The sequence below is a fragment of the Lynx canadensis genome, chromosome D3 (genome assembly GCF_007474595.2).
Source record: "Lynx canadensis isolate LIC74 chromosome D3, mLynCan4.pri.v2, whole genome shotgun sequence".
Taxonomy (NCBI): Eukaryota; Metazoa; Chordata; class Mammalia; order Carnivora; family Felidae; genus Lynx; species Lynx canadensis.
Genome location: NC_044314.2, coordinates 11929003 through 11943073, shown reverse-complemented (window position 1 = coordinate 11943073; position 14071 = coordinate 11929003).

Below are 14071 nucleotides of genomic sequence, written 5' to 3'. Positions count from 1 at the left end.
TTTGTGAAGACCAAACTCACAGGACTGTTAGCAATTAGTCTCTGTTTCCCTTTAACATCAAAACATGTTGTGTATCTTACGCTTTTTGTTAGCTTTCGTATGTAGTCCTTCTTCATGTTATGTTGTTTTCTCAAATAAATTTTAAGCTCATTGTAGGCTCACGTGAAATCCGTTCCCAACTTTTAACATTCCAGAAGCTACTGTAGTGCTAAGATCACAGACGATTTCAACGCTTACAAAAGAAATTTATATTCATGTGTTTACTGATTAATTTAACTCCTCTCCTCCTAAATTTCTTTTCTGGAAAATGATGACAGATGAATACCACACTTTAGGTATCTAATGTTTGCCCAATTGATCCCTGCTGTTAAGTGTATTGTTAGTAATAAGATTTATTTTTAGAAAAGATACTATGTATTACATCATCTAATCTTGTTAAAATAAAGATGAAATAAAGGCCCTACTGGATGTGAATACAGATAGAATTTTATGTAAGAAATCGTAGCCTAAAGGACAAATGAAAATGGTTTCCTAGTCTCCCTACTGTGTTTTAATGGAGTTGTATCTAAACTAGCCAGTTTTACACCAAATATTTCAATCCTGAAAATTTGTTGAAGATCAATGGATCCATATGAGGAACATATATTTCCTGTAGTACTTCTCTACAGCTTATTTGTGAAGATTAAGTGGTTATATGGAATTTCTAAGATGTTTGTTGGTTTCTATTTATCTTTCTTCAACTTAATATATATACTTCGGGGGTTATTTCAGTTAGCGATTGATTCTTGTATATCATTTAGCGATGCTGTTTTCTTTTTAGCTCTTCTTTTCTTAAAAAAGAGAGCACCTTTCTTTTTGTTAATTATGAAAATTGAGATAAAAATCACCATTTGAAAATGTTCTGGGTTGGGGGAGCCTGGATGGCTCAGTTGGGTTAAGTCTTTCAGTTAGGAGTCTTGGTTTAGGCTCCAGTCACAATCTCATAGTTCATAGTCACAGAAGAAGGAAGCGTAGGGGTGTGTGTGGGGGTGTTTATCTCAAGGGTAGTTGGGAGATTCAGATCAAAAACTTACATTCACCGTGATTCTGCTGGTTGTTACTGAGGGCTAGTGTCAAAGAAGTTTAAAACTTAAAATGTGTAAAAGTTCAAGGCCGCCACTGGTCCCTTGGCCTCACAAAATGGTGCTGAGGCAGCAATATTATGGAGTAATTTAGTCAACTCTCAATAGTGTTTCACGAATACTGTCAACATTTCCTCACATTTGATTGTTTACTATTTAATTTTGTGTTTTGTTTACCTATTCCCAAATCAACCTTTTTATTTTGATACAGTGAGACCTGTCACCCTGTTTGTTGTTGGTGTCAAGATTTTCTGTGTTAAGATGGCCGATGTCAGCTTGTACTTTGTGCATATGTTCCTGTATGTTTTTAAGGTTTTTAATGTAAACTTAACGTAGGGTGAATTTTTAAATCCATATGGGATTGCAGTGCCTGGGTGGCTCAGTCAGTTAAGTATCTGACTTTGGCTCAGGTCATGATCTCACAGTTCCTGGGTTCCAGCCCCATGTGGAAAACATTAAAAAAAAATTCAAATCCATATGGGATTATTTTTATAAAATATATGATTAATGGAAAAATAGCCCTGAAAATTTATTTATAGGAATATATGTGATAGAATTCCCAATACAGTTTTGAAAATAAAAATAGGGGCACCTGGGTGACTCAGTCGGTTGGGCATCTGACTTCGGCTCATGTCACAATCTCACGGCTTTGGAGTTCGAGCCTAAGTCAGGTTCTGTGCTGACAGCTCAGAGCCTGGAGCCTGCTTCAGATTCTGCTGTGTCTCCCTCTCTCTCTGCTGCTCCCCGACTCATGCTCTGTCTCTGTCTCTGTCTCTCTCTCTCCCTCCAGGAATAAATAAACATTAAAAAATAATTTAAAAATAAGTAGGGGCGCCTGGGTGGCGCAGTCGGTTAAGCGTCCGACTTCAGCCAGGTCACGATCTCGCGGTCTGTGAGTTCGAGCCCCACGTCAGGCTCTGGGCTGATGGCTCAGAGCCTGGAGCCTGCTTCCGATTCTGTGTCTCCCTCTCTCTCTGCCCCTCCCCCGTTCATGCTCTGTCTCTCTCTGTCTTAGAAATAAATAAACGTTGGAAGAAAAAAAAATTAAAAAAAAAAATAAGTAAAAACATGGGTGCTCTTCTGCAACTGCTTTCAAAATCGCGCATGTTTCATGTGCGTTTTCCACATTCACCTTCAAAAGAACAGAGGTCACAGGGGCGGAAGGGACCACCCCTGGGCACAGACTCAGTCATTTCAGCAACAGTGACTGTGTGTCCCGCTATGCTGACAACTGGTCTGTATTGGCCAAGCTCACTTGTAAAATTCTGCTTTGCTCGACTCTTCACTCACCGTCTGTAGCATTACGCTATTTTTCCAGATTCTGGTCCACAAAATAAAAATTAAATTTGGGTCTTAGTGAAGGGCTAAGAATATTATTTTCTAAGAAAAAGAGATATTTCTTTCCTACCCTCTTTATTTTGTTTTATCATTGTCTACATGGAAAGAAAAATGAACAAGCCAAGATGAAAGCTACATTTCTCAAATAGTTTTTTAAAGTTTATTTTGAGAAAGAGAGAGAGAGTGAGAGACAGGGTGCGAGTGGGGTGGGGCAGACAGAGAGGGAAAGACAGAATCCCAAGCAGGCTCCCTGCTGTCAGCACAGAGCTCAAAGGGGGCTCGAACTCACAAACCATTAGATCATGACCTCAGCCTAGATCAAGAGTCAGATGCTTAACAGATTGAGCTTCTTAGGTGCCCCTCAAATATTAATACTGAGAACTACAGAGAGACCTCTTATGATTTCGAACTTCCTAACTATTCCCCTATATGAATTGCAAAAGTACAGCCTCTCCATTCTCACTAAGCATGATTGAATCTTTAGTTTCCATATTATTGGTATATCTATGGCCTCAAATTGTCAACAACAACAGCAACAACAAAACTCTAGAAACAAACAGCAAAAAGAACAAACAAATCACCACCACCCACCATTTTGCATGTTTGTGAATGAGGGGAAAGTCACATTTCAGTTTTCGCAAAACCAAGTAGATTTGAGAAAATCTGAAAATGCAGAATCATTGATGTATTAATGGTTGTGGTAGTCAATTGGTTACTTAATGGAAATAAAATCCTCATTATATGGATATATGGATATATGGATATATGGATATATGGATATATGGATATATATATATATATATATATATATATAAATTGGTAGGTGATGGCTTTCACCTACAATAAGGAAGCAGTCCAGTAAGGCTGATGGGAAATCTACCCGAATTCCAACTGTTGTCTTGGAACAAACTGCACGTTTTCCCAGTCCTATGTAGATACCTTCAACCAAATGTCTCAGGAGTGTAATCAGGGCAGGAGCAGGAACCCCGGGACTGAGAGTAGATGAGGGGAAAAAAAAAACCCAGGAGTCATTTTCTCGTATTTTCCTCTTCGCAAAAACAGGGCTGATAACTATTAATCAAATGAGCATCTTCACCTGATGTTACTTGTTCTAGAGGCTAAAGATTAAAACCTTTGCCTGAAGAGCTGTGTTGGGAGAAGAGTGAAAAACCATAGGTTTTTGTTGCCTAGGGGTCTTACTTTCTGAGCTAGCTCATCTGCAAGAAATGTTGCTTGAAAGGGTAGCTGATACAGAGTTGAGTCTGGTAAAAGCCAAAAAAAAAAAAAAAAATCATTCAAGGAGCAAATTACTTCAAAAGGTAGTCAACATGCTGGATTGTGGACTTCATCAGAAACAAAAATATTAGGACTAAGACTTAGAATCAGTATAACAAACCTCGTAAAAGAGGAAGATGTTGGCCACATGAATTAAGAGCAATGCAAACAGTGGAAAAGAGACAGTCAAAAACGTGTTCCAATTTATGGAATTTTGATAGATAGCAAAGTGGTATGTCATTCCTCTAGAGAAGGAGGATCTATTCAGTAACCAGAGAAGGGAAAATAGTTATTTATAGGTAAATGATATAACCAAATTCTTACTTCAAGCCGTGTCCAAAAATAAAATCCAGACATTTAAAAAATTTAAAAAAGTAGTAGACAATAAAAATACATATATTTTAGTCTAGGGGTGCCTGGGTGGCGCAGTCGGTTAAGCGTCCGACTTCAGCCAGGTCACGATCTCGCGGTCTGTGAGTTCGAGCCCCGCGTCAGGCTCTGGGCTGGTGGCTCAGAGCCTGGAGCCTGTTTCCGATTCTGTGTCTCCCTCTCTCTTTGCCCCTCCCCTGTTCATGCTCTGTCTCTCTCTGTCCCAAAAAAAATAAATAAAAAACGTTGAAAAAAAAAATTAAAAAAAAAATACATATATTTTAGTCTCATATAAATAGTCTTTTAGTCTTTAGGGTAGGGAGAGATTTTAAATGAGATACACAAATTGGCAATATGTAAAAAATAAAATGATCCATAAGACGAATATAAAATTGTGAAACTTTGCTTATCGAAAGACACTTTAAAGAAAGTATAAAAGAAAAATTTAAACAAAAATATGCCTTTGACATAGAAGCAATAAATACATTAAAAAACAATTTCTATGAGTGAAGTTTTTTAAAAGCTCAGAATTCCTTAAAAAGATAAGAAAATGTATGAATAAACGTCTCACCAAAAGGAAGCAGCTGGCATCTACACACGTGAAGAGAGGGACGGCTGGGTGGCTCAGTTGGTTAAGCGTCTGACTTTGGCTCAAGTCGTGATCTCTCCGTTTGTGGGTTTGAGCCCCACGTCGGGCTCTGCGCTGACAGCTCAGAGTCTGGAACCTGCTTCGGATTCTGTGTCTCCCTCTCTCTCTGCCCCTCCTCCATTCATGCTCTGTCGCTCTGCTGAAAACCATTAATGATCAGGGAAATGCGTTTCTGAAACATTCTGAGGTACCATATTTTTCTCTATTTGATGGAAAAACAAAGTCTAAATATCAAGTGGTGCTGTGCAGGCATAGGCACTTGGCTTCTCCTCCACTGACTGTGAAAGCACAAATAAGAGCAACCTCCTCAGAAAATCATCTGTCTTATTTCTTAAAGTTGGACCTTCAAAACTTGTAATTGCCAGGAATTCTCTGCTAAGTTGTGTGACAATTTCAACGTATACAGTTCAGTACATGGAAGAGAACAGTAATGGCATACTGTTCACGATGGCAATAACCTAGAAAAACCCAGAATGCTCACCCAAGGGGGAACTGATGGAAAGCTATTTATATTTATACATTGGGCTATTATAGAAAATCATTGACTACACATTAATATGTAACAATATGGATGAATCTTAGCATCCTAATGGTAAAGTGGAAAAAATTAATTTTAACAAGTGACAGGGTGATACGTTTTATTAAACATAGAACAAATAAAATACATAGCATATTGAGGGTATTTTTATTTTAGAGATACATATTAAAACAATAATTCTATTTTTAAAAAGCCAATGGATGATTGATATGGAATTCAGGAGGATTCTCACTTTCGAGAGGGGGTAGATAGGATGGGGGGGCATGTGTGTATATATGTGGAGATTATTTTCAAGGTATTATATCTTATTGGCAGTGGTGAGTTGTGGTGTTTGTTACATTATTAATGAATAACTAAATATAAAGGAAGTAAACAAAAATCATGTGTGTGACATGATTCAGTGATTATAATTCATCAAAATTTATGCACATGAAACATTTTTTCAAATAAAATAAAAACTGACGATGGCCCAATTAATAAGACCACTGTGAAAATTAAAAGTGATTACATGTGGAAGGCATTGCCATACAGTGAGGGCTCAGTATTTTTTATGCATTTTGCTAACATTTTGGGGATCTCATAATTGTGCAAGATAAATATCAATATCAATATCAATAATTTCCTTTGGAATTAGTGTTCTTTACACTCGTTTATTCTCTATAGTCTTGAAAGAAATGTGTTACGGATACATCAGTCGGCACAGAATTATACGTGGAACTGGATGAAATCATCACATTAATAGAATTACAATTGTGCAGCAACACGCCGCCTTCAAAATTACTGCTTTCTGATTTGACAAACATCACTGGATATGTTTTATAACAACTTAGTGTTTATCCACCCTAGGAAAAAGTGGAAGAGGCCATGTTTGGAGGAGGAGGGGTACTTAATTCTTGTTCATGCGTAGTAATGACAATGTTGGACGATTACAAATTATTGTTAACAAAACACCCATTTGTCATAAATAGATACAGTTGTATGCGTTCATAAATATTAAATTTTGATCATTTTGAAAAACTTGTGAAAATTTGGCATAAACTCTGTGAAGGAAAGAAGACACAGACAATTGAGTTGGTGGCTTAAGGACACTCAACTAATTCAGGGAAATGAGTTAGAATTTAGATCTTCTTCCTAGCTTCCTGTACTTTCCATGTTTCGCCTCATATTGGCTATGAGTGAAGAAAGAAGCATGTAGCCGTATGCAGGAATGTTCTGGGATATATGATATGGATATACTTCACATCTTTGTGATATATCCCATTGCTTGGGATATAAGATAGGTCTGCTTTAATATTTAAATATATATATGTGTAAAAGGTATATCCAGATAGCAAATCAGCTTTATTAGCACAAAAATCTGGACGTAAAAATAAATCACATGAATAAAGCTGTTGCATTTAGACAGTCACCTCCAAAATGTACCACTTTGAAAACAAGCAACAGAAATACAGGATACTCAGGACATCAGCACTCAAAATATTAACTTTTCACAAAGACAAAATATGAGTGATAATGGTGTCCACGCTTGGAACATTTTAGTATTGCTTAGAGGTGAAGCTAAATTAATCATGATAATTTGCTTTAAATTCTCAAAAGTTCCCATTACCATTTCTTTAGCTTTTAGCATTAATATTTTATATGCATTTTTATAGTGGGAAATTCTGTCAGAGAAACTGTTAGTATGAAAAATATTTTTTTTTACTTTGAAAATTAACTTATATAGTGAGTAATGTGAAGACCACTATTTTAATTTTTCTTCGTAATTACTTCTTAAATTTTAAATTGCCCTTAAATTGCTATTGGACAGCCAAGGGAGGAGAAAAACTGTTCATAACAGGCAATAGATCTCTTAGAAGGAAAATGTTGAGGCCTGGAAGATAATCATAGGGAAAGTTGGCAATTATTAAATAATTCCTAAAAAACACATTCCGTACTGTCTTAAGAGTGTGCACAGACTTTTATGCTCTAGGGATAGAGAGTAAAAATGTAGTTAGGCAATGCACTTTTAGTGTATTTGTGCTATATATTTCATTTAAAGAAGCAGCTTAGAGGAAAAACCTCAAGACTTTTTGTAAGACCCTTCTTACCTCAAATCCATTTTCCAGAAATAAATTTAAATAGATCACAAAAATGAACAAACATGTTTTAAAAATCTCTAATACCCCTGAAGTTTTCATCTGGTCTGGTCCTGTCATTAACCCTATTCCCTCCCCCAAAACACTGATCCCCAAAGGGAAATAAAATAATGGTGAGAGTCGGGCGGTAACCTTAATGCCTGGGTGATGACAGAATCACTGAAAATGTTCCCCTCAGGTCTGTATGTCTACCAATTACCCTCATGGTAGAAGAATCCAGGCTTTGGTTTAAATTAATGGAGTTTTCCTCAGAGTGAAAATTTCCCTGCTATCCTGTTTAGCCCTGTTTCCTTATCAGTGATTTACCCCCATATGGCAAATCGGTCTTAGACTTGTCTTCAAATGAGCGTTTAGAAGGCCAGCTCGCTCAGACAACAGATCCTGGAAAATAGAAGTCCTGTGGACAATTTTGGCCTAGTCACCAGGGTCGATGATGTCGAATGAGGCGAGTTCACATTTTCCTGGGTAGAAAGGTGACGTTGACAGAGTTTGTCTAAGGACAAGATGTTTTAGTCTTAGGGGTTCCGTGGCGGGGCCAGCAAGCTGTCAAGCACGACGTGATGTCCCCTCTTTCACAGTGGGCTGTGGTTGGGGAGAGGCTGTCCAGCTGTCCGGTCGGGGATGAGATTGCATACCCGCGTTCGCCTGGGGGCAGTTGTCATACGATTTGGTCTGCGCTCAGACATGGAGTGTAACAAACAGCCCTGTCTTCCCTGCCCTCCCATCCTGCCTCTGCCAGACCGAGCTCCCAAGGGGAGGTAAAAAAGCACACGTTGGAAGAACCCGTGTGCTTTGATTGCTGCATGCAGGAAAGCTGCCCGCAGAGAGGACCTGCCTTGGGTCTTTCTAGGAATAAAATGTCAACTTTTATGGCATTGCAAGCCTAAAATTGGAAGAAGGGGTGCTTTTTAAAGCCGTCGGTTGTCGAGAAATGAACGTAAACACTATTTTAGGTTCATTGGTGAGTATGGGGAGGTCATAGCGATTGAAGAGAAGATCCTCGATTGGCCTTTGGACAGGTAATAACCGGGTGCTCCTATGAGCACCTGTATACTCCTCCCGAGATGTGCCTTCCTAACACAGACCATCATTACTCTTCATGGACCTCTGGACTCTTGATTTGTCTTTGGGGCTCTGTCATAGTTTAATGTCTCACTCCTTTCTTCTAGAGATATTCATCAGCGTACATTTTTACTTGTATCTCGGTGATTTCAGGCTTTAGGTTTTTTGTATATTTAACAAAGCGGCCAAAATTCTATAACCAAGGAAGCAGGTGCTGAACTTAGCCAAGAGAATCAACAACTGAAATATGACTTCACTCCAGAGAAAGTTCATTCTTTGAATCAGTCTGACAAGCATTCAAAAAACTAAATTTAAGAAGTTCAAAGAGCTATATGAAGAAACAGAATTGCTTAAATAAAAAGCCTGTGAAAGAATCAGGTACAAGGAAACAAAACTAGATAAAACTAAAGGGAGAAAGTCCAAGAAAGAAGAAAGAAATGTGGAAGAAATCATAGAGGTTAGTCACTTAAATGGACTCTTTACTTAAAAAAAATTATTTTATTTAATTTATTTTATTTTATTTTTTAATGATTAATTATTTTTGAGAGACAGAGAGAGAATGAGAGAGACAGGGTGAACAGGGGAGGGGCAGAGAGAGAGAGGGACACAGAATCTGAAGCAGTCTCCAGGCTCTGAGCTGTCAGCACAGAGCCCGATGTGGGGCTTGAACTCACGGACTGTGCAATCATGACCTGAGTCGAAGTCACACGTTCAACTGACTGAACTATCCAGGCACGCCCAAAATAATTTTATACTGTAGTTTTTATGGCTATGAGAGGTGAAACAAAATTCTGGACCACAGTAATGGATCCCCACCTAATAGAAGTAAATGGAGAATATTATATTTGGGTAGTTTATTTCGTAGGAGGAGATAACTCGATGGAAAAACACATCATTAGACATTTATGTTACGAAAACAATCTAGAGATTTCAAAAGAGTAGGGGGTAAATAAGAATATATTCCAATATATTTCCAATATATTTATTTCCAATAAAAATTATTGGAAAATTTCATTAAGCATTTATATGACAAGTACAGTCTAGAAATATTAAAGGAACAAACTGAGGGTTACTGGAGGGGAGGTGGGAAAAAATAGGTGATGAGAATTAAGGAGGGAGCTTGTGATGAGCACTGGGTGTTGTATGTAAGTGTTGGATCACTAAATTCTACACCTGCAACTAATATTCTGCTGGATGTTAAATAATTAGAATTTAAACAAAACATAGAGGAAAACAAAACACACAAACAAAAAAACCAACCAACAAACAAAAAGTAAAATAAATGGCATGAAAAAATTACCTAAAAAGGCACGAGAACATTATTGCCATGAGAAAATACTGTATTTTCCATATGTTGCCAATATTACTGTTTCTTGTTGAATAGCTTCGTATTATTAGAGTGAGACCTCCTTTATCCAATGTGATACTTCTTATCTTAAACAATAATAACATGGAAACAAATATGGAAAAGCAAAATCTTACATATACAAAGTAAATTGACAAATTTATAATCATTGTGGATGTTTTAAACAGTTTCATAAGGAAAATATTTTTCAGAAAAAAAATGTTCAATCTTCCAATAAAACTATCCAGATTTAAATAACATATTCTTGACCCCAATAAATATAAAATATACATTCTAAAAATCAACTTAAAATTAATATATATTTTAATTTTTAATTGACATACCTTTATTAAATGGCAATATAAGCGCTAAGAAAGATCTTAACAAATCTGAAAAAGTTAGTATGATTCAGAACAAATTCAGAACAAATTTGTTTTATTAAAACAAATTAATTTTGAAATAAAAATTTAAAAATCTTAAAACATCCAGATGCTCTTCTAAAAATCTTGGGTTAAAGAAGAAATAATCACAAAATCTTTAGAAAAATCTTTAGAAAAATAGCAAACATTTGCGAAACACAATTAAAGTCTTATGTTGAAATATATTTATAGCTAAGCATGCATATTTAAAATGCATGAGAAAGATTAAAAATAAATGTTAGAAGTTCAAATTCAATTGAAAAGGTATTTAAAAGGTAGTCTAAATATTTAAAAAGTATGAACAAAGGAATAATGTTTTCAAGAATAGAAATGAATAAAATGTAAAAAAGACCTGACCAACAAAACTAAATACTGTTTTTTGGGGGAAAATGACAATAAAATAGATTCAACTGAAACAAGGAAATTTTCATAAGAAAAAAAAAGAGAAAGGAGCAAATAGCGTTAATAAGAGTGGAAGGAGAAACAGAACCTCGAATAAAAATATTATAAATCCTAGGAGAATAGAATATGCAATATTATCACTATGTATTTGGATGCTTATACGAGCTTTCTGAGCTGTCTCCAGATTTTAACAGTGGTTCCTGCTGGGTAATAAGTGATATACATTGTTTTTATATTTAATATAATTTTATGTATGATACATCATTTTTACCATTAGAAAACTTTAAATGTTCAATCAAGAAAATCTTAAAATGCAAATTCCTTTAGAACTGTAATAAAGAAATAAAATGTCTCAAGAAAAGATTCTGCGGTCCAATAAGTATGGTTATTTTTATCTTTTGTCATTCTTCAGTAATGTAGAAATCCAGTTACTGAAGTTATAAACCCTTATAAATCATTTATACTCACTTTCATTCAACTGTAATCATGTGCAAAGAAAACAAGGAAGAATCTTTTTTTACTCCATTCCACACTCTGATTAAATTACACTTATTAAAATTTTAAAAGTGACAAATAATACAGCTCCTTTCTTTAGAGCTTATGCCATAATCCCATCACAGAATAGAACAGATATAATTCATGGGGCCGCTGGAAAAAAATTATATTTATTCAATTTTAGGGAGAATACTCATGCTCAATATTCAGAAGACGGGTGTTGTAACATTTCCAGCACTTACTTTGTTTTAGCGGGCATTAATATTAAACAGTTAACGAATACTTTTCTTCATTTCAATGTTCTTGCATTCGCTCTAGGAATTTGAAAATTGAATTAACTGTCTTGGTATGAAGAAAAATATTTGTCTTTATCTATAAAGGAGTTTGTGTTATTGCCTGGATGATGAGAACAGAGAAAAGGCATCGTAGGTATGATGTGGGTTAGGAATGGAAAAGTATCAGTGTGCACCTGCTTCAAAGGTAACGGCTTAAACATCTTTGTGACCAAATCGAGTGTAGTCTTGATGAGGAAGTTTCTCATTTCTGTAACTCTAATTGGAAATTAATATCTCTGAGAATCCAGAAAATGAATCAAAATATGTCCCTAGGAAGTCAAGTTCCCTTTCACAGGCTGTGTTTCAATTACTGACTGAGTTCATAGGAGAAAGAGTGAAGTCACAGTTTTAAACCTAGAAATTATAATAGTTAATGTTCTATACCTTAATAAAAACCAGATCTCCTCCTGTCTAACTGACCACATTGCTGTATCCCTCCAATCATGGGGTCAACCGACTACGACCTGATCCCTCATTACACACGGTCATTGAGGTGTACTTCTTCAATGTGTTTATCAAAATGTGTTTAGATAGTCCATTTTGTAATTTGTTTAAAACTGGTCGGTCTTCACCTTCAGGGTTCAAGTTTCATAACGGACCGTTTTGCCAATGTTGATCTTCTCTACCTAGTAGAGTGTAACTGCTATTTTTTATTTTTATTACAAATTTTTAAAGTGTTTATTTACTTACTTTTGAGAGACAGAAGTAGCACACTTGCTTTTGAGAGACAGAGAGAGATACAGAGAGAGAGAGAATGAGACACGGAATCTGAAGCTGGCTCCGGGCTCTGAGCTGTCAGCACAGAGCCGATCACGGGGCTCAAACTCACAAACCGTGAGATCATGACCTAAGCTGAAGTGGGACGCTTAACCGACTGAGCCACCCAGGTGCCCCATTACTATTTTTTTAATTGAATTTTAGCACACCTTTTAGGTGCCCCACACAATGTATTTTTTCATGAAACATATACAACGTCAATATTGGAAGATAGTTGTTACTATCTCCATTGTTTTAATAAATGCAGAAATTGAAGCTCAGAGAGATTAATTAACAAGGTCCCAGCAGAAGTGACAAAGCCAGCATTTGAACTGTTTTGGCTGCCAGGAAGTTTGGAGTCTTTCTACTAAAACTTTATCCGTGTGTCCCTAAGGCCTGGCAAGTGCTTCTGCATAGTAGCCACTCAGGAAATGAGACACAAAATGTCAGTGGGTTAGTAGTCTTTTCTGGAGCAACCCAAGCTAGGAATTAAGTCCTAAGCTTCCTGCTTTTCTGTTGGAAGACTGAGTAAGGTAAATAACTTCTCTGAGTTTTAATATCTACATCTGGATATCAGATGCATTGATGAAGACAATAATTACTTTGTAGGGCTTTGGGGCAGATTCATTGAGTTTCTTTATTTATAAGATAATATTTACTTGTACTTAGTAAGTGCCAGCCCTGATCTATATGTTTTATGCATAGGGTTTGAACTAATCATTGCAAGAATCCTATAAACTATGAGGAAAGGACTATTTATTCTTTCAGATTTAACAACAAGGAAACAGGAATGGAGATAATTCAGGTCCAGGCCAAAGTCACACATCTTGCAATTAGCTGGCAAGTTTCTTAATAACGACTGAATGTTCAGTAAAAGCTAGCCATTATTTGGCAAAGAAAAAGACGGCCAAATAAGTGGATGGAGTGAATCTCCATGGCCTCATGCCCTCCGAGAACTAAGAATCTCATCGGCAACGATTTGGGAAAATAAATGATACAATGACAAAGCTCATTGGAAGACCATTTTAGGTTATGGGGAGCTTACCTATGTCGTTCTGTAATCCAACTTCCCTTCTTTCCATTAAATGCAATAGTTTCGGGTTTTTTTTTTCACCCAACTATTTTTTTCTCTAACAATAAAAGTGCTAAATTGTAATCATGTCTTAGGTAAGGGTATACATAATAAAAATGTGTTATGATTATAATGAAGGCAATACCCTCCTATTACTCTCGTATTTGTCTAAGAAGAGGATGTATATCACAGCTTTACCAATTCACCTTTGAAAAATAAATATCGCTTTACCTCTGTATTGTGGTGAGAAGCGGTACTCGAAGAGTATAGGAAATTACTGGGATATTATATGGTATTTTTCATCAGTGCAAAACCTATTTTTCAAAAGACAGAGATCCTGTAATGGGCTATTATGTTACTCTTGTAGGCAACAGCACAAGAAAATGTTGGCAAGACTTTTTATAAAAGCAAAGGTGAAACTGGAAGAATGGAAATTCCTACAAAGAACTGTTTAAATTGTCTAACAATTTCCGGTTCCACCGTAGTAAAAAAGTACTTATGAAACAGAGATGACAGGGAATGGAATCTGAGCTTCCAAACTGCAGTTTTAAGTTTCAACAGTTGGAAAGTAAAAGACTCCAGAAGTGACTCAAAATAGCACCAAAGGGAGCCTTGACCCAGGAGATACATACACTACCGATGGGGGTGATTGTCACAGGTCACAGGGACACATGGATTGGGGGAGCATGGGAAAACAGCATGTTTCTCTTACAGGCAAAAGCAGATATGAATCATGGAGAGACATGTACCTCCATACTTT